Source organism: Ambystoma mexicanum, chromosome 10, assembly GCF_040938575.1.
Source record: "Ambystoma mexicanum isolate Mex_15411 chromosome 10, UKY_AmexF1_1, whole genome shotgun sequence".
NCBI classification, from domain to species: domain Eukaryota; kingdom Metazoa; phylum Chordata; class Amphibia; order Caudata; family Ambystomatidae; genus Ambystoma; species Ambystoma mexicanum.
The window spans coordinates 271,478,541-271,502,217 of record NC_090932.1 but is presented as its reverse complement, the minus strand read 5'-3'; the positions used below and the strand labels follow the sequence as shown (position 1 = coordinate 271,502,217).

The following is a 23,677-nucleotide window of genomic DNA, read 5'->3' as shown; positions in this document are numbered from 1 at the left end:
TGGAGGTCCGCGCACACCTTCACAAAGTTCTACTGCGTCGACAAGGATTCCAGGGAGGAATCTAGAGTTTGCCAAGCAGTGGTACGCAACCTATTTGCTTGAGGTGAGTCTATTACAGAGGTATTTGCTTCTGTTGAGCCTTGCCACCTCCCGTGGTTGTGTAATGTTGTACTGCTATGTATTCGTTCTCATGAGCATGCAAATCCATGCCAGACTCCATGCTGGAGAAGGAACAAGTTACTTACCTGCAACTATTGTTCTCCAGCATGGACCTGGCATAGATTCACATGCAAACCCTCCCTCCGTCCCCTCTGCAGCTATTCTTGGTTATACTGCCACTTTACGTGCTTAGCAAATCTGAAGATGACTGCCAGAGGAGGGGCTTAGGGAGAGGACTGTCATTGGATGGGGGCAGTATGACCCAGAGGACAGTGATTGATTTATAGGAGAAATAGAGTTTTTAAGTGAAAGTGAAAGTTTTTTCTTTTACCAAGGAGTTCCAGCCTGACGACAGCGAATATTCATGAGCATGTGAATCCATGCCCGACCCATGCTGGTGAACAGTAGTTACAGCTTGTTCCTTCTCATCTAGGGATAGAGGCTACAGGCGGTACATTCTGTTTGGAAACAGGGCACAGTGCCCGCAAGCCAGGGAAGGATTGAGGCATTTCTTGTGTCCCGGATGGGGCAGAGGGTCCTCTAGGGGCCAGCATGTAGAGAGTGGAGGGAGGTGTCTGTACTCCTGCTCTCTATATGGCAGAGGGGAGGCACAGAGGAACCCAGCCAAGATTCTCTATTATTGGTATTGTGGCGAGCAATCAAGGTTTAGCTCTCAGGAGGTGATGCGGGCTGGGTCTTAAGTACAGTGTAGTCCCCAAGCATCCACCAAGGAATGTCCGCACACTGTTAGTGAAAACACAGTCTTTATATAAATGAGGTTCGAGGTTGTATACACAATCACAATAACTCACTTTGTACTCAGTTAATCTACAATGGCAAATATATACACAGTTCTACGTGGTACCACAATTACTATCAGATTTCATTATAGTGCATCAACTGTACTTTGGTCAAATGTCGCACAAATCAATTAATAAAAGGGAACCAACAATAGACATTGGAGAAAAGCAATTGGTTAGAACAATAGGCAGAATACTGGCCCTGTTTACCTAGGCACAGTTCAGTGTGAGGATCCCCCCACATGGGCAACCTGTAAATAAAGATATACTACAAGCCCAGTCCATATATCGTTAAATATAAGTCTTATTTCCTTCTATAACAGTTCTACCACACCAATGTACCTGGAATAGCAGAGTTCGACGTCGGTCGTCGACAGGTCCTTCTTGAGCAGCTCCCTTTAAGGCAGGAGCCACGGATTGCCGAGAACCCACGAGGAAAAGGGTGAACACTGTAGTTCCGGCAACAGCTTTGGTTCTTGCGGTGCTGGTTGACGATCGGCCGAAAACGTCCTGCATGCTGAGGCATGCGGTGCACCTCGTTGACGAGTGTTCGTTGCTGCAAAGAGTCAATGAATAGCTTACGCCCAGCAAGGGCTTGGGTCGTCGCCATCTGGCGTCGGCGAATGGGACGTGACTACGTCTTTGAGGTCTTTGGGTGGCGGGAAACCTACCGGCGGATTCTCCTCAGTCTTTGGCGGCCTTGACTTTCTCCGGCAGGACGAAAGCAGTCAACAGTGATGAACAAGGGAGTCCTTGGATCAAAATGTTCTTAGGCAAAGGGAGCACTGCTGCTCCGGTCGGTGACGATGGATGACTGTCCGGTGCTTCTCTTCGTTCTCCTCGGCGGTCCCCTTCTCTGGTCGTCAGCCTTTCGTAGGTCTGTCTACAAGGGAGAGATTGGCAAAGATCAGCTGGTGCACGATGGTCCCTCGTAGCTCAGGAAGAGGTTTTCTAGCCAGGTCCTCTCTTGGATTAGTTTCTTGAAGGCACAGCAGCTTTCAGATTAGCGAAGGACAGCAGCAGCAGTTCTTGTTCTTCTTCCAGTGGGCTTCAAAGTTAAGCATCAGTCTCAACTTCAGCTGCTGAACGTTTTCTAGCAGTGAGAGGCCCCCAGATATACTCTTGATCTCCCATTCACTCTGCTGGGTCACACTCAGGCAACCAATCATTCAGAAGGGCATTCGGGCATTCAGGCAGTCAGGCAGCCAATCGGCTCACAGTGCATTGAGGCCATTCTTCTCCATCCAGACACTCACAACACCAAATGTGTATTCGGACAAGCACTCTGCCATTCAGCACTACACACTGCATTCATACCAGTTTCGGGCAGGGCTGTCTCAGTCATTGTGTCAATCACCAGATACGAGACACCCATAACATGAAATGCATATTCGTCACACACTCCATTCACCCAGGTCCCACCCCACGGGCGTACCCACAACATACAGTCATTGGGGGGGCGCTGCTGGGCAGCCAACGGATGCAGTCGTAGTCTGCCGCCGCTCCGTCTGGGCTGCCCATAATCCTGTAAAAATCCTGCTTTTATACCCAAATTAACAGACTGAAATATTGCGTTCCTGCTGCGGTGAGGATTGACAACGCCCGGCCGAAAAAGGGGCCGAAATCGGTGCTGCCTGGTGGCAGAAATACGGATTGGCGGCGCAGTGCTCAGCGCTGGAGAGAGACCGGACTGCAACGCTAAGCAAACTTGGGTGGCGGGGCACTGGAGGACAGTGACTCCCCGGGGAGAACATCATCGGCATTCCCGGACAGGTGGGGGAGACGCGGAGACCTCCCGCCACGGCCCCCGTGGCTCCAGGAGGAGTGTGGGCGAGCGGTGGGGCCCCGGGAGCGGGGGGGGGGCCACTGGACGCAAGAACCGAGTGGCGGCGGAGACACCTCGCTTCTACGCCGGAGTTCGGGGCGGTGGACCCGACGGCCTCCCCTCGGCCCGGCTGGCCTCCGTGGGCTGCGGCGAGACGGCAAGAGGACCGGGCATATCTGGGCAGCAAAACAATTGCCCGTGCCGAGCCCGGAGGCCGCTGAGCCGGGCGGCTGTGATTCCCGGGCATTGCCCCCCTGTGATCCTGCTGGGCTGCCTCTGGGGGGAGGAGCGCTTCGGAGTGAAGCCTGAGATGGCGCCCGGTCCATCAGCTACCTTTGCGCAGAAGGTGGGACAGTGGGCAGCCACAGAGACACTTGGCCCTGGAGCACAACTGCAGGGGTGGGCGTGCAGCTGCGAAGGAGGACTGGCGTGCTCGGACTGCGCCCAGACGACTTGACCCGGACCCGCTGTCCCCTGGTCATCATCCACCTGTAGTACTGCCGGGCTGCCTCTGTGGGAAGGAGGCGTGCCGGAGGAGGAAGCCCACCAGCGGCGGATCTCTACTGCCGACAACTACACGATAAATGTGGTGGTTATAGATTCCCTAAAGCTGAAAATACACTCCCTGAACGCTGAAGAGAACCAAATCCTGAGCAGATTGTCAAACCCAGAGGGAAGATCGAGCGCCACACCACCTGGAGTGCGCAGTGGGGCCTAACTGGCACTCCCGCGTCACTGGTGAAGATATACGTCTGCAGCTGAGGCCGCGGGTGCTTCTGGATGGGGTTGCCAATAGCGGCCATCTGTTCGCCCCATCGGGGATTGCCTGGTGGCTGGAGAGCGCCGACTGTCCCCTCTCATCCCCTCGGCCGTGGGCCCGGTGAGGAGCTGCTGCACACTACGAGATAACTTGCGCGCTGGCTGAGCGGGTGGGGGACGGATGCCAACCTCTGCAGGCTCGGGCGGCTTCTGTCTCTCCGCCGCTGGCAGCCCCACACACAGCGCAGAGGGGCCTGGCCCATGCCCACCAGCCGGCTTACTTGCAGTGCCGGGGACGTGAACGATATAGTGGACATCTGAGGCACAAAAAACCGACACGCAAGCTGGCTTAGGGGGTCCTGGCCTCTGCAGCGCCACCACCATATTGCTGCATGTAGACGCAGATTGGATTTTCTGTTGACGACGAGGGACGTTGCGCAACCTGACATCCTTCTCTCTTGGCTGGAAGCGGCGCAGAGGCCCCCATGCTCTACAACGCACGGAAAGGGGCACCCCGGCTGGGGCCGGTGGCAGTGCCCCGCTGTACACCTCTGGCCCATACATGCCAGGACGGATAAAACGACTAGAAACCCGGCGAGGCACCGCACGTGGGAGCGGCGTGACCCGTGTTGTGGGCCACCTTCATTTAGCTCCTGCGAGCATGTGGGGTTGGTGCGGCGGAGCTCCTCTCTGCTGCCTGATACCCGACTTCAAGGCCCATACTACTCAAGTGGCTATACTGCTGAACCATCATCTGCTTATGCCCATATCCCCACCAAGTAAGTGCCAAGAGTGTAAAACAATTGTCAGGTATTCAGCTTGGTACAACCTGCACGGACCACCATTTTCCCCTTGTTTGGTGGAACATTAAGGCCGCCACTGTAACGGCATACAAGGAAGAGGAGAGCATTGGAGGGGCATCGCACAAGTAAGGGGGATACCCGGGACTGGTGGGGGCCAATGCCCTGGGCCCCTTCCCCAAAGGTGTGGCCAGGTCAGGACTCGGGGGAGCATAGTCTGACTGAGAGGATCCCTGTTAGGCAGAAACCTGTGCAGTTCGCTCTGGGACTCACAAAAGATTTAAGACTACAGGTGTTTGGCAGTAAACCCACTTGGTAGCAGTCTGCACCACACAGATTCACTTGGTAGCTGTGGCTGAGCAGTCAGACTTCCCTCAAGAAGAGTTAGGCAGTATACAGAGTATTCACAATAGGTCACAAGAACACAGTAGAACAAGCAAACACTGACCAGAGCTTGGTGTAAAAGAGATATCATTATTTATTTAAAACCACATCTAATAATACACACAGGCACTAATATTAAGCAGTTCAAAACACGGTCACTAAAAGATATACACTCCCTTAAAAGAATATTAGACAAGTCTTAAGTAAAGCCCCACTTATTTTCAGACCGCGGTGAGCGCTTAATGCAGATGGCACTCTAATAATTCGGTTTAAAAGGGAGAGAAAGGCAGAGCATAAATTGAAACAGATCCCAACACTTTCAAAAGAACACAGCAAGAGAGGAAGGCAGAGTCATACCGTGAAGTTAGAGTTCAGAAAGTCTGATCCACTTTAAGAGGATCAAAACGAAATGTGTCCAAGGTCACACGGTTGAAAAGTGCACAAAAGTCTCTGAAAGGTTCAGAAAGAGTTGGACCAAAAGAAAGGGACCAGTTAGATGGTCAAGGCGGCCAGCCCAGAAGGTTAAGGGATTATTATTACCTTGTAGGAATCTTTAGAAAGGAAGGCCTGGCGGACACGGTACCTTAAAGTGGTGAGAATACTCCAGCGGGGGCAGTTGTTGCTGGCAGCGGATGCAAGTCGGTGCTTCGTCCGGGGGAAGAGAGGATCTCGTCGGGGAGGAAGATAGGAGTCCGTTGCACTGCCAGGGAAGAAACCAGCCGTGGAGTTCTCAGTTAAAAAGGAGCGGTCCTTTTATTCGCGGTCCAGTGGTAAGTCGCTATCCGGTTGCCGGGGTGCTTGGCACGGGCAATTCGACCACAAGGCGTCCTGGGATGCGAAGAAAAGAAGGTAAACTGGTTGTGCCCACCAGTCAGGGGAAGAAGACTCTCCAGCCGGGAGATCTTCTCTGTCTTCGGGAAGTGGTGAGTTGGTTCCGCAGGGCTCCACCGGTGGTGTCGTCGTAAAAGGTCGGCTCAGCTTCTCCCTCGTCGGATTCTCAGGTCCTGTGGCGACTTCTAAAGTTCCAGTCCCAAAAGCCCTGCTTTTATGCAGCACACTCCCATTCACTCAGCCTAGCTGTCAATCAAACATGCTAAGTGGTGAGCCGGCCACCTCACCACTTGGGCCAATCACACAAGAGTGCGACTTGAGTTACCAAGGTAACTCAGTCCAGGGTGCCTAAACCACCTCCTGCACCCCCTGTGGTACCCAGACAGAGTGGCACCACTTTTGGAGGCTTCTGTGGAGAAGCCCGCCAAAAAGTGGAACAAAGGGCTCGACTTGAGTTGGAGTCACAGAAGAGAACACAAACGCCATTTTAGAATCGAGTTCTGGCAAAAAATACCAACCGGCGAATTAATATTAATTAAATAAACCGGCGGTATGTTCGAGGCTATGAGAATTAAATAATTAAAGTTGGTAGCCTCGAACAATGGGAAAATCCCATGGAGATATATTCGCGGTCGAATATAAAAAGTAGTATCCACTGCCACCAGCCAAAACTCGATCAGGGGGGACGGAGACGTGCCCCCTCGACTAACAGACCCCAGGGCAATCGAATTGCCCCGACCAGTACGTTCACAATATGATGTTTTGTGCTGGTTTCTGTTCATAATTTGGGACTAGTAAAGCCAATTGTGACTTTACATTCCCTGGGAGACAGTAGTCAGTCCCAGGGTATGGAGTCTATGGTGGGGTGTCACTATGACACCCTGGTGTCACTGCACTGAGGGTGCTGTGTAACACACATAGTAGAAACACATGAGACCCTATGGAGTAAAAGACCCCATAGCCCATAAAACACATTAACAGTCAAAGGAACCCCTCAAATCATGTCCAAGAGTGTGAAGAAAAGAGACTCACTCTTGGCAGGAGAGAAAAAAACAAACTCCAGAAATCCAGCAAAGCTGCTGGGGGGACTCACTAGGTTAGGAAATTCAGCCTAGACAGAGAATTCTCCCTAACAATCCCCACAACACTATAGATCCCACAGAAGTTACACTGGCCGGGGGCTTCCTCTCTCCGGAGACTCATTGGAGCTGCCACCAATACCAATCTTGTGCCCCCCGCCTGCTGGGCACTGCTGCTGGGTCCGCACCTGTCCGGTACACCTGCTGGGGCGACATACCGGTTGCCACCTCCTGGCCCCAAGGGACAGGGATTTCCCCCCCGAATGGGGTGACATACACTTCGCAAGTCCACAACTCAGAATAGAATGGACAAATATACCACGGTCATCTCGGCGAGGCCCCCCTCTGTCACTGAGCATGCTGGTAAAGACACCCCAACCAGCGAAACAGGGCAGGCACTGTCCCTTACAGACATTATGTCCGCCATTGGGGAATCGAGGACGCCGGTGGAAAGGAAAATCGACGGTCTATCCTCGGAGGTCTCCTTCCTTCAACAAGACCTGTGAAACCTGTCGGCCCTAGTGGGAGAAACAGAACGGAGGATTATCCGACGCTGAGGGCACAGCGCAGAGGACGGAGGAACGCCTAGCGCAAATGGAGAAAAAACTCGCCACTCTGGAAGCTAGGGCTGAAGACCGTGAAGGCCGCTTTAGGCGTAGCAACCTCTGTATCCGCGGGCTCCCTGAGAGGGAGGAGGGCCCGTCCATTGAGCTTTTTCTAGAGGATTGGCTTGCTGATTTAATGGCTCCCCAAAAGCTCTCCAAATTTTTTTCCATCAAGAGGGCGCACGGGGTGCCCTCGGGCAAACCGGTGCCCGGAGCGCCGCCAGGAATGGTAATAGCTAAACTCATGAATTTCTGGGACCGGGACACCATCCTCCACATGGCGCGCTCAGAAGGCCCAATTACGTACAATGGGAACCTGGATAGGGTTCTTTCCGGACTACACGTGTGAGGTCCAAAAGGCCCGCCAGTCCTACGACTCCATCAAGCGAAAGCTGGCAGCACTGAATATCAAGTATGCACTGTTCTTTCCGGCCAGCCTCAAGCTCTACTACAACGGCACAGTCCACGTGTTCCAAAACCCGAAAGAAGCCTGGGATTGGCTTGAAACCCAGGTCTTATCCTCTCCAACATCCATCGGCCACACACCAAGTAGGGAGTCCGGTCATACTACCCCGACTCGGGGACAAATGCCCATCCCAAGTATGGACAGCACTGAAGATAATTCACCGGGAGGAAATGGAAAGACATGAGAACCACCGGGGCACAGGCAGACCCTCCATGCAGAGGGGCACAACATTCCCAGTGGATGCAGGAAACGATTAATTGTGTGGACACAAGCACTTCACGGGCGGCCCAGGACCGGTGGAGGGAACAGCGAACCAACCCCCTGGGGAGCTTCCCAAACAAGTTTTCAATGTTTATAGTTGCAGGTTTGGGTGACAGGTACTCCCATTTGGGGAAGGCGGGGGGAGTACAGGGTGGGGTTAGTTCTTGGGGGCAGTTAATAAACTCAGCTAAGACACCAGGAGGTAAGGGCGCCAGTTGCGCCGGGGTGGGTGATCCAGTGTTTCGGATATCAAATAATGTTTTAGTTCATCAAGTGCAGTTTTTTGGTGGGGATGGGACGGTGGTCAGGCGGCTTCAGGCGGGTGGCTGGGGGGGGGGGATGTGCGGAATGTATGACCCTCCCAGGTGGCTGAACTCACCACCCTGCATACTAACAGAATGCAAGCCGGTCAGTTGTCACTGTTGAGCTGGAACGTGAATGGTCTTGGGTCAAGTATTAAACGGAAACTAACATTGCAGTACTTTAACAGATACTCCCCGAACGTGGCCTTCCTCACAGAGACCCACTTGGTTGGTACGGAATGTGGGTTCTTCACGAGGTCTAACTACCCGCAGTCATACCAAGCAGGATTCTCCAGGGGCACAAGGGGCGCAATGATACTTTTCCACAAGCGTACCCCCTTCCGGGTTAAAAAGGTCCGGGCCGATCCGGGTGATAGATATGTGGCTGTACTGGGTGACCTATTGGGAGAGCGGTGGGGACTTATTGCGGTATATGTACCCCCTACACTCACTGGGGCACTCCTTCATGACCTACAGTTGATATTATGGGAGGAGAGAGTAGAGGTGTGGGCCCTGGGAGGTGATTTCAATGAAGTAATGGAGGTGGCCAGGGATAGGTCGCGCAGAGGCGCCACGTTTCGGGAGGGCCCGACGACACTCTATAGATTTGCTGTCTCCACTGGGCTTCTGGACGCCTGGAGGACTCTGCATAGCAATGAGCATGGGTTCTCATTTTTCTCTCATGCGCACAAAACAATGTCCAGGATTGATTATATCCTTATTTCCCAGAGCTCATCCCACAGACTCCTATCCGCGTCCCTTCCGGCCAAGGGAATTTCGACCACCCTCCCCTTCTTGTGACCCTAAAGAGCAAGCATCAGAAGCCAGACACCACCTGGCGTTGAACACATATTACTTGGGGTTCCCGGAGATTGCAGAGGGATTGACAAGGAAATCCAATGAATATTTTGAGCTAAACGCAGGCTCGGTTGAGTGTCCAATCATGATCTTGGAGGCCTATAAATCCGTCCTCCGGGGAGAAGCTATCTCTTTGGTGACTGCCCACCGGCGAAGCTTCACTCGGGAGCTCACAGAGGCGGAGGGGCTGGTTTCCTAACGGGAGGCTCAATTCTTGGAGCTAGGCGCCAAGGCCTCACAAGAGGCAGCGCAGGTGACCCTGGTTAACTTGGCCTTAGATAATGCTCGGACTGCCCATTGGTTGACCCAGAGCCAGATTTATGAATGGGGGGATAAGGCAGGGAAGGCGCTAGCTTGGCTTGAGAGGCGGGAACAACGCAAAGGGTATGTCCAAATGATCTGAGGGTCGAACGGGGAGCAGTTGACGAAGGACTTTACTGGCTATTATGAACATCTGTACTAAGTCGGGACAACCTACAGACCAGTGCACCTCCTATAGGCCCATCTCCCTGATAAACGGGGAAGCCAAAATCCTTGCCCGGGCCCTAGCCAACAGGCTATTAGGAGTGATAGAGTCTCTAGTCCACCCCGACCAGTGTGGGTTCATGCCTAACAAGTCCACCCGCATGAATCTACGCAGGCTTCAATTAGCTCTGGACTGTGCCCCTGAAATACCGGGCCCGCTAGCGTTGCTAGCGATAGACTTTGAGAAAGCATTTGATTCGGTGCGGTGGGAAGCTCTTGGAACATCCTAGATCGCATGAACTTTGGGCAATACTTCATGTCATGGATTAAGCTCTTATATACATCCCCCGTTGCGAAAGTGAGGGTGAATGGTAGACTATCGAAAGCGTTTCCCCTGAGACGGGGGACCAGGCTGGGCTGTCTTCCCCCCCCCCTGTTGTTCCTCCTTGCACTGGCGATCAGGCTTCGTGCGGACAATGCTTGGTCCGTATTCGTCTGGCCCGGGGGTGGGGAGGACCGGGTCTCATTGTATGCCGATGATCTCCTAATTTATCTTAGCAATCCGGTGACCTCATGCCCAGTGGTGTCTCAAATCCTTGCAGAGTGCCAACGGTTCTCCGGCCTCAGGGTAAACAACCAAAAATCGGTGTTCTTTCCAATTCAAGGGGGTGTGAATGTGATCCTGGACCCCTGCCCATATTTTGTCTCCATCCGGGGTTTCAAGTACTTAGGCATACAAATGAGCCCCTCGCTAGAGAAATTTCTCCAACTGAATCTGCAGCCAGTCCTGGACAGGCTCGCCACGGACATCTCCCACTGGAAGTCTTTACCACTATCCCTATTAGGCAGGGCTGCTTTATTTAAGATGTTGTCACTTCCCAGACTGTTATGCGTCCTACAGAATGCCACATTGCCCATCCCTCATGGTATCTTTACATTAACAGATGGGCATGTACGGTCTCTCATATGGAAGGGGAAACAACCCAGAATTGCTCTGAAGACACTGCAACGCTCGATTTGGGAGGGATGGATTGGGCTACTATGCATCCGCACATAATACCTTGTGGCACAGATTGGGGTGGTCAATGACTGGCTGCATGGGAACAGGGAACTCCCCCATATCCGCTTGGAGCTATCTGCTATGCACTCGTGCTCCCCTCTCCAGGTCCTGTACGCCCCTCAGGGTAAAGTGGCCAGACTTCCACGCATGTCACTTCATATTTGTCGCTCGTGGGAGGAAGCAAATCAACATATCGGCTGGAGCTCCAAGCCCACACTGGCACAACCTATATGGCATAACGCTTACCTCCCTGAAATCTAAAAGATGGGGCCCCTGGGGCACTGGGAGAGGCTTGGGACACACACGCTGCAACAAGTGATTCAGGGAGGGCGCATGGTTGAGTTTGGCATCCTTAAGGAGCGCTTCGATCTGGGGATTTTTTTAGATACACACAACTCCCACATGCCATAAATGCCCAGTTCTCGATCTTGGGAGAAGTCCCGCCTTGCTTGCCCCTGGAAATTAATGTCCTTACAGATCGCATCCCTACGCAGGTTACCTCCACGCTGTACCAGGTTCTTAACTCCTTTGGCACTCAAGATCTCACCACACTGAAAGTTAAATGGGAGAGGGACATTGATAAGATGGAACAGGAGGAATGGGTAGAAGCTTTGATGTTCCCTCGTGAAATAGGCTTAGACGCAAAACTACGCTTGATCCAACTCATGATACTGCACTGTTCCGATCATTCCCGGACCACGCTGGCTAAATGGAGTGGGGCGGTCGGGGAGACCTGCCTCCGATGCAAACGTGAAAGGGGTTCTTTTTTTCACATAATTTGGGAGTGCTCTGTGGTGCGGTCTTTCTGGGGAGGCTGCACACGTACAATCTCTGAAACGGTGGGATCCCACATACCACTGGATCCAAAGGTGATACTGCTTGGGATTTGGGGGGAACTGGGCCTCACTAAATACGAAAAACTGTTTACGGTTGTTGCACTGGGGGCGGGTAAAAGGTTGATCGCTGCCAACTAGGGGTCCGCTGCAGCACTGAGCCTGACCCGATGGTCCAACGAAGTCACCAGGTGCGCTTCCCTGGAGAGGCGAATTTACACTGCAAGAGGGTGCCCACGCAAGTTTCAAAAGGTCTGGGGGAGATGGATGGACAATCTGTGAGACTCAGTCCCTTATACCCCCTTTCCCCTCCCCCCCTTTTTTTTTCTTTTTCTCTCCTCTCTCCCCCCCCGCCCCATCCTTGATGCCCGAGGCTGAAAGGGGCCCCTAGGGGTCCCTCGCGATATGGAAACAAGGCAATAAACATACACGAAAAGAATGCGCCAGACACGAGGTTCAAATTCCCAATGCTAGGGTTTATTGCAAGCAAAAATAGTCCCAATTGGCCAATTCTGGTCTCACGCCCCTGTTAGGCAGAAACCTGTGCAGTTCCCTTTGGGAACACTGCAAAAGATTTAGGACTACAGGTGTTAGCAGTAAACCCACTTGGTAGCAGTCTGTACCACCCAGATTTACCTGGTAGCTGTGGCTGAGCAGTCAGACTTCCCTCAAGAAGAGTTAGGCAGTATGCAAAGTATACACAATAAGCACAATAGACACAATAATACAAGCAAACACTGACCAGAGCTTTGGTATCAAAGTATATAATTATTTATTTAAAAACACACTGAAACACTCCAGCACTCTTATTGTAAAACACTCTAAACACAGTTACTAATATAATATATACAACCCTTATTCCTTATTCGGTAAGTCTTAGTTAACACCACTTATTTTCATATGGAGGTGAGCGCTTTACTATAGATGGCACTCCAATAAGTTCATGAAGAAGGGAGGGAAAAAGACGGAATATGTGAAGATACACCACTCTAAGATCTAGGAACACTTTTAGCAAGTCAGAAGAGCAAGAGTCACTTGTGAGCCAAAGTCCATAGGCTGGGCCCACTCTTAGAGAGAGCAGAGCACAAATGTGCCCAAGATCACACAGTTACACTAGGCTTAGAATGTCTTGCAGAGAGTTCGAAAAGAGTTTAGAGAGGCTCAGAAAAGTTTAGCTAGGGTGTCCCAGGCTAACCCAGGTTCGAAAGCCGGGGGCTAAATCTACCCCGTACAGTCGGTGGCAAGGGAAGCCAGGCGGGACACGGTACCTTAAGTGGGTAGGATCCTCCAGCGGTGGCAGTTGTTCCTGGCAGCGGGTGCAAGTCTCGTCGTCGTCCAGGGGAAGATCTCGAAAGATGAAGGTCGTTGCACTGCCAGGGAAGAAACCAGCCGCGGAGTTTTCCGGTTAAAGGTATTACCCTTTATTTCGCGGTCGTGGTAAAACGTGGTATTCCGGTTGCTGGGGTGCTTGGCACAAGCAAGGCGGCCACGAGATGCGTCGGGAAGGCGAAAAGACAGTGAAACTGGTTATCCCCACCAGTCAAAGGAAGAAGACTCTCCGGCAGGAGATCTCCTCTGTCGTTGGGAAAAGTGGTGAGACGGTCCAGCAGGGCTCCACCGGTGGTGTCGTCGTGGCAGGTCGGCTCAGCTTCTCCCTCGCCGGATTCTTAGGTCCTGTGGCGACTTCTGAAGTTCCTGTCCCCAAAGCCCTGCTTTTATGCAGAAAACCCCCATTCACTCAGCCTAGCTGTCACTCAAACATGCTAAGTGGTGAGCCGGCCGGCTCACCACTTGGGCCAATCAGGACGGAGTGCGACTTGAGTTGCCTAGGCAACTCAGTCCAGGGTGCCTAAATCCCCCTCCACCCCTCCTAAGTACCCCAGACAGAGTGGCACCACTTTGGAGGGCTTCTGTGGAGAAGCCCGCCCAAAAGTGGAACAAAGGGCTCGACTTGGGTTGGAGTCACAGAAGAGAACACAAACGCCATTTTAGAACCGAGTTTTGGCAAAAAATACCAACCGGAGAATTAATAATAATTAAATAAACCGGCGGTATGTTCAAGGCTATCGTAATTAAATAAATAAAGATAGAAGCCTCGAACAATGGGAAAATCCCATAGAGAAATATTCGCGGTTGAATATAAAAAGTAGTATCCACTGCCACCAGCCAAAACTCGATCAGGGGGGACGGAGACGTGCCCCCTCGACTAACAGACCCCGGGGCAATCGAATTGCCCCAGCCAGTACGTCCACAATATGATGGTTTGTACTGGTTCTGTTCAGAATTCAAGACTAGTAAAGTCAATGGTGACTTTACATGCCCTGCGAGACAGTAGTCAGTCCCAGGGTATGGGGTCTATACTGGGGGGTCACTATGACACCCCTGTGTTACTGCACTGAGGGTGCTGTGTAACACACATCACAAAAACACATGAAGCCCTATGGAGTAAAAGACCCCATAGCCCATTAAGCACATCTAGAGTCAAAGAAACACACTCAAATCATGCCCAAGAGTGAGGGTAAAAGAGTCTCACTCTTGGCAGGAGAGAAAAATAAACCCCAAAAATCCAGCAAAGCTGCTGGGGGACTCACTAGGTTAGGAAATTCAGCCTAAACAGAGAATTCTCCCTAACAGCCCCGCAACGTGAGTTTCCTAGACCTCGAGGGACGCAAGAGAGCGAATTACATACATCAGTTACATATATACAAAATGCATATCATACAATCAGCTATGTCATGTTTAACACCCTCCTTTATTAAGTTTCTTTGAACTCGGGATGACGATGGACATTTCCGACGGGTATGACAATTATGACACTTTTTATGTCTATTCTAGTAACAATGTGCAATTTAGAAAGTGCGGAGGCATCTTTTAGTTGTTGAACAGAACACGGTGGTTCTGTTCTTGGAAGCAAGCTGCACATGGGGGGAGAGCCACATTCCATGCTTTGCTATCTATGAGGTGCTATTCGGGTCCTGGGAGCCGACACGCTCTACAGGGTTTTGCTAAGGGGGACAGTAGGAAGAGCATAATTCAAGCCTTTAGCTGTTTTATTCTAACATATTCTACCATCGTACGAGACTGGCTGGCAGCTGTGAAATGATTAAATGCGTTGCAGCTCTCTCTCAAGGTTACAGAGAGGGAGCATGGGCATTCCTTTCTGGGCTACTCATGAGGAGTTTCAACAAACTCCTCAGTCCCGTGACCTTGTCCTTTCATATTCAGACAACAATGTTAACAGTTGAGCAGAGTAAGCAGAATTCGCAAGAATTGCAAGCTGCAAAGCAGTTTAGACAGAAAGCAATGAGCAATGGTTAACAAGCAAAATGGTGATTCTTTCTATGTTTAAAATGGCCGCTTGTTGGTCAAGCATAACAGTCTATATTTCTATAATTCGGTGCATAAGACGGTTGGCCTACGGCCATCAAGTTACGTCTGTCATTCAAATGGAAGGGTATTCATTTTTCCAGATTGACAAACCCTCCTTTTGGCCGTATGCCAAACGTCTTATTCATTCATTGTATCCTCCTCCGATGAGGATAAGTCTGGGGTATCTATGTCTGAATCTTTCATGCTATCATGAGCATCATTTTCATCATTAATGTCTATAGCCATGAATTGTTTTACTGTTTTTGTTTCATCAGTGTCTCTGTTATTTCCTCTTGACACCATGTGCATACATCCCTTAGTACATCCATCAGTTATTTCAATGCAAACTATTGGTAAGCATTGTATGCAACAGCAACATGTTATGAATATACCAAGTACCACCATTAGTATCGAAATTAACTTACATCCCCAAGACCGCAATAATCCCCAAATGCAGGATCCTATCCCCCAACCCCCTTCTTCAGTAGAGAGTGTGGAACTTAGGACATATAATTTCCGGATTGCTTTAAATATCGTAGGGGAGTAATCCTCTATATACACACAGCATGCAGTTTTTACAAGTTTGCAAACTCCCCCACGATCAACTAATATTATATCGAGAGCCATCCTGTTTTGGAGTGCCATTAGTCTTATTCCTTTTTCTTCTAACGTCATATTCAATAAAATATCCGTTGAATCTATTGTATTTTTTAATATTCTAGACAGTTTTCTTATATTGTAGGAATTTTCTATTTGGGACAAGAATGGTATAAATGATTTGGCTATATCTATTGCTATCATTCCATCTTCGTACTCCTTTGAGTTCTACCTTTTGTTCGTCTGGCTACTTCTGCTGTCTCCAAGAGGAACACTCCTGGAAACAGTAGACCTAGGTAGCATGTACCTCCCCAGTTCCTAGGTAACCATGGATATGCTTTTTTCCCACATATAAAGTAAACAGGGTCTCCTACGTACACGGGTTCTATTTCGTGCTTTAAAACCATTGTGTTCAGGCAGTTGCTAAACGTTCCTACTTTATAGGAACCCTTTTTCTGTAAACATAGGGGAGCAATTTCGGGGCTGTGATCCACTGTATAGGCAGGGGGCACAGCCTCTTTATTCCACTCATACCTCATTCGAAATGTCATTACTGATGTTTCTTCTGCTGGCGGGGTTGGTCTATTCTGCTCATGTAATCTATCTAGTCTTGTTGTCTTTCGTGTATTCTTCCTCATGAGATCTGGTGAAAACACGCGAGCTTTGTGGAATATGGAACAACCCACAGGTCTCATGATCACTTCCTCAAATTCATTCATATTGGTCTCATCTAGCTGACCCGTATTACTCTTGTTCCATTTCCCAAAGAACATTGCACTCAACGATACTTCACATGAATAAACCAATGGTAACGGTTGTACATACCAGCCTATCCCTTTCCCACCGTGCTGTGGTAAATGGGCACAAACCCAGCAATCTTTTTTTCTTTAAAACCGCATGGGTCATGTTCATGATGAGCAACAATGTATTGTAGACGTATCCTTCTCTGTCTTTCTTCCATTGGGGGCAAAGTACCAGCGATTACAGTAGCTGCTTTTGGCAAACGTGTTTCTAATGGGTGCACGGACTCCAGGAACCATAGTGTAATAGCTGTTATTGTTGGTACTACCATACTTAAGAAACACAGGACTAGTGTCCAAATCAGTACCTTATTCCTTTTACCATGCTTTTTCCCTAAATTTACAGTCTCTAAATCTATCATCTTTTCAGCAGGGGTGCAGGAGGAGGCTGAAACCGGTCTTGATTTGTTCTTCATCGTCCCTCTTCTTGCTGGCAAAGTTCGTAGCAAAAATGTCTCTCGTTCTTGATGCCAGAAAAGTTCAACGAAAATGTCACAGTTCAATTCTGCCAGCCCTTTCACAGCCTAGATCACCTATCCACTCCGAGCAAGATTAGTTGTTCTTTCTCCCACTTTTCAGACGATGTCTGAACAGTTTTTTCATCGATAGACTACTATGTGCATCCAGCTTGTCCCGCTCTGGCTTAGGACACATGTACTTTTATAAGCGCACCGAGGAGCCGTGAGTCTTGAATTGTCCGACTTGCACAACTCTCACACTTCTCGTCTACGCCCCTGGCTCCTACTCCGTCCGTGAGTGGAACCGAAGGCAAAAGAAAAGCACCAAAGATCTGTGGATTACTTTGCCTGTCGAGGCCGCAAATTATGCCGTTTCACTCCTGGTATTGCATGATTGGTGAATAGTGCTGTTGCACTTCCAGTATCAGGCTCAGTGTCAGCCTGCGGCACAATGATGGGTTGCGATGCGCGCCGTGGCAATGATGTAGTTCCTTTCTTTGGCTTTTGTGCGTTTGCAGAAACTGGTGGGCGCCAAAGGGGTACAAGCATTGTTTCTGCTTGTGTCTGCAATACAGGGTTTGTGTCGCTCGGCAGTGATGTTGTTTCTGCTGAGCAACGTTGGGGCACTTTTGGCCCTTTCCCCTTACTGGCAGCCTCCTCAGGCTCTGTTTCAAGTTTCACTTCTTGCTTGTGCTTTGTTTCAACTTTCACTTCTCGCTCAGGCTGATGCTGTGGCAGTGGACTGGCAACAGTTTCTTTCGTTTCCAAGACCGTTTCCTTTCTCTGGTCGTCGGAAGTTGTCAGCAGTCCTGGGAATCTTTTGGCATGTGTTGCATGGATCCATGCCTTCCGTCTGTCCACTCGAATGGCCGTTTGCGTCGCCAAAAGTACTTGGTACGGGCTGCGCCACCTGGGTGCTAAGGCTGTCTTTTGCTCAAAGTTCTTTATCAGGACCCAGCTTCCAGGCTCCAGCGAGTGCCCCGGTCCGGTGTATCGTACTGGTAACGCCTCCTGCACCTGCTGATGAATCAAGCGCAACTTCTGCATTAAAAGGCCACAGTACGTGCTTAACATAGGATGCTCGACCTCACATAATCTTTTGGGCTGCGGTGCGCACCATACATTTGCCGGTCTCCCCATTATAATTTCATAGGGGGAGAGCCCAGTTTTAGCCTGCACAGACGTGCGCATGCACAATAGCGCTAGGGGTAAGGCATCCACCCAACTCAACTTGCTCCCAGCACAGATTTTAGCTATCCTTGACTTTAAGATACCGTTATGTCTCTCAACAAGCCCGGCAGAACTGGGATGCCTGGAACTGTGGAATCGTTTCTCTATCTGCAGACCTGCACAGATCTGTAGGACTACTGCGCCCACAAAGTGTGGGCCGTTGTCTGACCACAGGACACGGGGCAACCCAAACCGGGAGAAATACTCCTTCAACATTACTTTTGCCGTTAACATGGCAGTACAGTCTTTTAAAGGATATGCCTCCACCCACTTGCTAAATGCACAAATCACCACTAACACATATTTGTAGTTCTGGCACCTTTCCATTTCTATGAAATCAAAATGGATCACCTCAAATGGCATAGAGGGTTGGCCAAAACTACCTACTGGAGTCACGGTTCCCTTCCCTACATTGTGTTGCAGGCACGTAATACAATTCTGCACTATCCTTTCTGCATTCTTTTTTATGTGCTAATTTTTCCATACTGTGGATAAATGCTGTACCATCTTCTTCGCGCAAATGTGGGTAGGGCTATGCGCCATTGTAACCATTGCAGTTACGTAACAATTTGGCAACATCCAGTTCTTGGTCTCTTTGTCCACCCAACATCCCTCCAAATCTAACTCAGCAGAGCCCTCAGCCCACCCCTGAATCTCTTCGGTCGTGGCCTCAGCCTGCATTTCTTTGACTGTGGCAACTACATTCTCTATCATACAAGATACTTCCTCAGTCTGTACTGTCATCAATTTATTTCCCAAATCTGTGGCTGTTTGCTTCGCAATCCTGTCTGCAAATGCGCTTCCCTCTCCCACTTTACATGTTACTTTTTTATGCGCCCCGCATTTCACTATAGCTAGGTGCTTTGGAAACGTGAATGCAGACAACAATCGCACAATCAAAGGGTCATGCTGAATCCTGGCCCCATGTGATGTCAAGAAACCTCTCTCAGCCCAGAGTCGGCCAAAGATATGAACCACGCCAAAGGCGTACTGGCTGTCAGTATAAATATTCACGTTCAAATTCTCAGAGAGTTCACAGGCTCGGATCAGTGCTATTATTTCTGCGGCTTGTGCCGAATTGTAGGGGATTCTTCTGCTTTCTACAACACTCTCTAGGGTAGTAATTGCATATGCGGCCGTTGATGTGCCATCAGGTAATTTAAAACAAGAGCCGTCACAAAATAACTCCCCATCTGGCTCTTTCTGTGGGATGTCGCTCAAGTCAATTCTTCCCTTTCTTTCTTCTTCAGTGACCATTAAACAATCATGGGGTGGTGATTTGGTGTCACCAATTTCTGCTATGGGCAGTGGCATTAACTCTGCAGGATTCAATGCGCTACACCTCATAATTTGGATGTGGGGTGCAAACAAGATGAGCTCAAATCTTGTTAGTCTAGCTGAGGTGAGGTGTTGCGTCTGTGTCCTATTTAATAGAACGTCTATAGCATGTGGCACCATCAGAATTAAAGTGTGCCCCAATACCATTCCTTCCGTTTGTTTCACTGACGCAGCAGCTGCTGCGACGGATCGCAAACATCGTGGTAGTGCGCGCACTACAGGGTCCAGCGCGGAAGAATAATAGCCGCACAGCCTATTTCTTCCACCTTGTTCCTGTGTCAAAACCGCACATCCTTCACTCTCACTCACAAATAGTCTAAAAATCTTTTTATAGTTAGGAGTGCCTAAAACTGGCGCAGCACACAATGCAACTTTCAATTGCTCAAACGCTTTCTGACATTCCTCATCCCACTGTAAAGGCATCACTGCATCCTTTTTAGTTAACTTTATGATCGGCTTCACAATCAACGCAAAATTACTGATCCACTGCCGACAATAAGAGGCCATGCCTATTACAGCTCTCACTCCTTTTTGAGTTTTTGGAATAGGCATACTAGAAATACTTTCTATGCGTTCTGGTGTTAATCTTCTCCCTTCTTTCGAAAGTAAGTAACCCAAATAAGACACCTCCTTCTGATTATACTGGAATTTCTTCAAAATTGCCTTGTGACCATGGGTCGCTAAGTGTGTCAATAGTAATATAGTACTTTCTTTGCAGATCTCTTTTGTGTCAGCAGCTAGTAATAAGTCATCTATGTGCTGCAAAAGTATGCAACCTTCGGGTAATTCTAGCATGTCTAGCTGCTCTTTTAACGCTCTACTGTAAATGCTCGGGCTTTCTGTGTATCCTTGTGGAATGCGTGTGAATGTGAATGATCGACCTCCTAGAGTGAACGCGAACAGATATCTACTGCTTTTATCCACTGGAATGCTAATGAACGTGTTCTTCAGATCAACTACACTAAAGTATTCTGCAGTGGCCGGTATCATTGTCAGTATTGTTGTGACATCTGGGACCAAAGGGAATTGTGGGTCCACCACTTTGTTCAATGTGCGCAGATCAATTATGAAACAATAGGGTACTTCATTGCCTCCTTTCTTGTAAACTGGAAGAATCGGGCTGTTGCACGTGCTACCTGCAATTTCTTCAATCACCCCCAATCTCACCAGGTCAGTAACAATACTTTTTAATCCCTTCTCACCTTCAATAAAAATTTTATACTGGGGAATTCGTGGTAATGTAACACCTTCTTTCAAAGTTATTTTTGCTCACTCTATTTTCAAGCATCCTACATCGTTATCATGCATTGCCCACAGACAGGTTGGTACTCTACTTAGCTCTTCTGGTAACGCTTTTGACATAAATTCCGTCACCGGTGCATCGTGAGGCCACATCGTGAGGAACACCCCAACTGCCGTACAATGTATGACTGCCCCCAATTTTCTCAACAAATTTAATCCTAGCAATTTCTCTCCACATTTTTCTGTCAAAAGAAATGGACACTGTTCCGTAAATGGTCCTATTGTTATTGGGACAGCTTCGGACATGGGGTTAATTACTGGTGTACCTGCGAACCCTACAGAAACATTCTTTTGCCCGACACTGGGATCTCCGGAACCAAGTGGTGGTCTATCGAACACTTCTGCGCTCCTGTATCTACAAGGAAACGGTGCTCCTTATTCCCGACTCTCATTTCTACGTAGGGTCCTCTCTGATTCACGGGAATAGACACTGGTTCCGACCCCTACCGTGGGCTGTCCTATCGCGAAAATAACACATTGTCCGATGTGTAATCACCGCTGCTACTATAATACGTGTTTATCAAAAAATATTCCCATTTCCCCCTCGGTGTCCTCCACTCTGATCATTTCTCTGTTGGCTCTGCCCGCCCTGATTTTGGTTCGAAACACTTGGGTTCAATGCCTGGTTCTGTTGCGCTTGGTTTTGACCATAGGATTGGTTTTGAGTACCTCCATTGGTATATCCCTGCTGCTGCTGCATGCTATTTCTGCTTGGGCCATTTGACCCCTGATGTCCTCTGAGGCCTTCTCTGGCCAAACCCACCTTTATTCTGTAGGTGCGGGCATTGCGCTCGCCAGTGTCCTTCCTCCTTACAGTATGCACATTGATTTACTCCCAATGACACCCTGTGCATATTATTCAAATTTCCCCTGCCTTGTGCATTTCCTCTACCTCTATTGTATCCAATTACCTGCTGCAGTAACACTCCTACTATAGTTCGCATCGCTTCTTTTCTCATCTCCAATGGGTACCCATTACATATCTCACTTACGTCCTTCACTGACATTCTTTTGTTCGAAATCCATCGCATTGTTTCTCCCACCCATGCCTGCAATCTTTGTTTGTCACCTATTTGTCCTGGTACCGGCAAATGCTTTGCACCACCTGAAAAAACTCTCGGCCACGATTTTTGCATATATAACCTTGACGCCTCCTTTCTACCTTTCTTAATACACTCACTACTATATTCAGGTGTAGCAAACATTTCAGCATATCTATCTTCCATTTCATTTTTCAGTTCAATGAGTTTGTACACATGTTTTCTTACATCTTCATCTCTTTGCTCACTGCGTGCTAACTTATTCAAATATAACAATCGCTGTGGCGGTAAATTCCCAAGTATCTTTTTCCATTCTCCCACCAAAATTTCCCCCATGCATTCCAGCACTACCTGTCTCTCGTTGCTTCTTTGGTACCCATACAATGAGGCCAATGCTGCCGCCCCATCATTTCCTTCTATGTACCTTTCTGCCTCCCGCTGTAATTCAATCTTTCTTTCTTTGCTGATCGCGCTTCGAGTTACCCGTCCAAATCCTGTTCCTTTAGCCCCGCCTCTCGCCTCCCCGGTCTCAATTTCGACTTTGGGAGGGGCGGATGGTGCTGAATCTGTCTCTGGAGTGGGAGGTGCGGATGGGACAAGTGACACAGGTGGCATCTGTGAAGGGCCTTCCTGGGTGCTGGGAAATTGTGTCTGCGGTCGGCGCTTGTGGGAGGGCTCGAGCTGTGGGTGGGGCTTGGGTTAATGCTTGCTTGAGGGGAAGTGCTTGGGCTACGGGAAGGGGTATGAGAGCTACTGGTTGGGCCTGCGCAGTCACTACTGGCATGTTTGGTTTCGATTCTGGTTTTGGGCCTCGACCCGTATTAGTTAACAAATGTTCCATTAATTCGTCTGCTATGTGTAGTTCCCGCTGCGGGTATACTCCTTCTATGTTCATTTGCTCATGTCTCCCTTCCTGTCTTAGACTTTACGTCCACTCCTCCTCCTCCTTTTCTTCTGCTACCTCAAGCTTCGATTTGTGCCTGCGCACATGCTTCTCCCTACTCCTAAGTCAGAGCATTGCTTCCCTCCTCCAATCTTTGGCAGTCTCAAAAGCTGCGGGTCGCGCTTTTTTTTCTAATCAGCACCCTTTCTAGATTATCTATCCTCGCAATCTCAAAAATACCATTAATCGGCCACTGATGGTCGGGTTGCTTTCTAGTTTGCCTATACCAAATTTCACAAAATATTATCGCACCCGCACCATATTTTGCATACATGTCATAAGCCGGCGTTCCCCCAGGCGGTGCACTTTGGCCATATTCCAAGGACTGTCTACCGCAGCTGAAAAGCCCCGCTAAAGTGGACAGTACTCCAGGCATGTTTTTAACCTTCCCCTTTGGTTAGCTAACCTTTACCTGGACGTTTGAATTTGTCAAATCAACACTCTACCAAAAATCATTTTTTTTTAACTTGAATCGGAGAATGACTCACCTGATAAAACAAGTCGCCTGTCCTAACGCAACCTCTCCCAACGTCGTGTCTGCGCTTCTCTGGCTTCTGCCTCGCTTCGGGACCCTCGCCTTCTTTGCCCTCTGGCCCGGTAGGTCGATCGGGGATCAGATGTGTGCAGATCTGCAGAAGGAATCTCTCCTCACTTCTACCGGGCGCCCTGTACACCTCTTGATCCCGGCTCGATCGTCCCGTCCTCGCCGTTCTTCCGCCTTTACTCCGTTACAACGTATAACCCAGGTTCGAAAGCCGAGGGCTAAATCTACCCCGTACAGTCGGTGGCAAGGGAAGCCAGGCGGGACACGGTACCTTAAGTGGGAAGGATCCTCCAGCGGTGGCAGTTGTTCCTGGCAGCGGGTGCAAGTCTCGTCGTCGTCCAGGGGAAGAGAATATATCGATTTAGAGGAAAGATGAAGGTCGTTGCACTGCCAGGGAAGAAACCAGCCGTGGAGTTTTCCGGTTAAAGGTATTACCCTTTATTTTGCGGTCGTGGTAAAACGTGGTATTCCGGTTGCCGGGGTGCTTGGCACAGGCAAGGCGGCCACGAGATGCGTCGGGAAGGCGAAAAGACGGTGAAACTGGTTATCCCCACCAGTCAAAGGAAGAA

At 49.6% G+C, this 23,677-nt stretch overlaps 1 protein-coding gene across 4 annotated transcripts in view; it reads left to right on the top strand.

Annotated features, from left to right (window-relative positions):
- YEATS2 (YEATS domain containing 2) overlaps positions 1 to 23,677 on the top strand; it is a 1,971,885-nt gene that overhangs the window by 1,831,293 nt on the left and 116,915 nt on the right. The window lies entirely within an intron of this gene.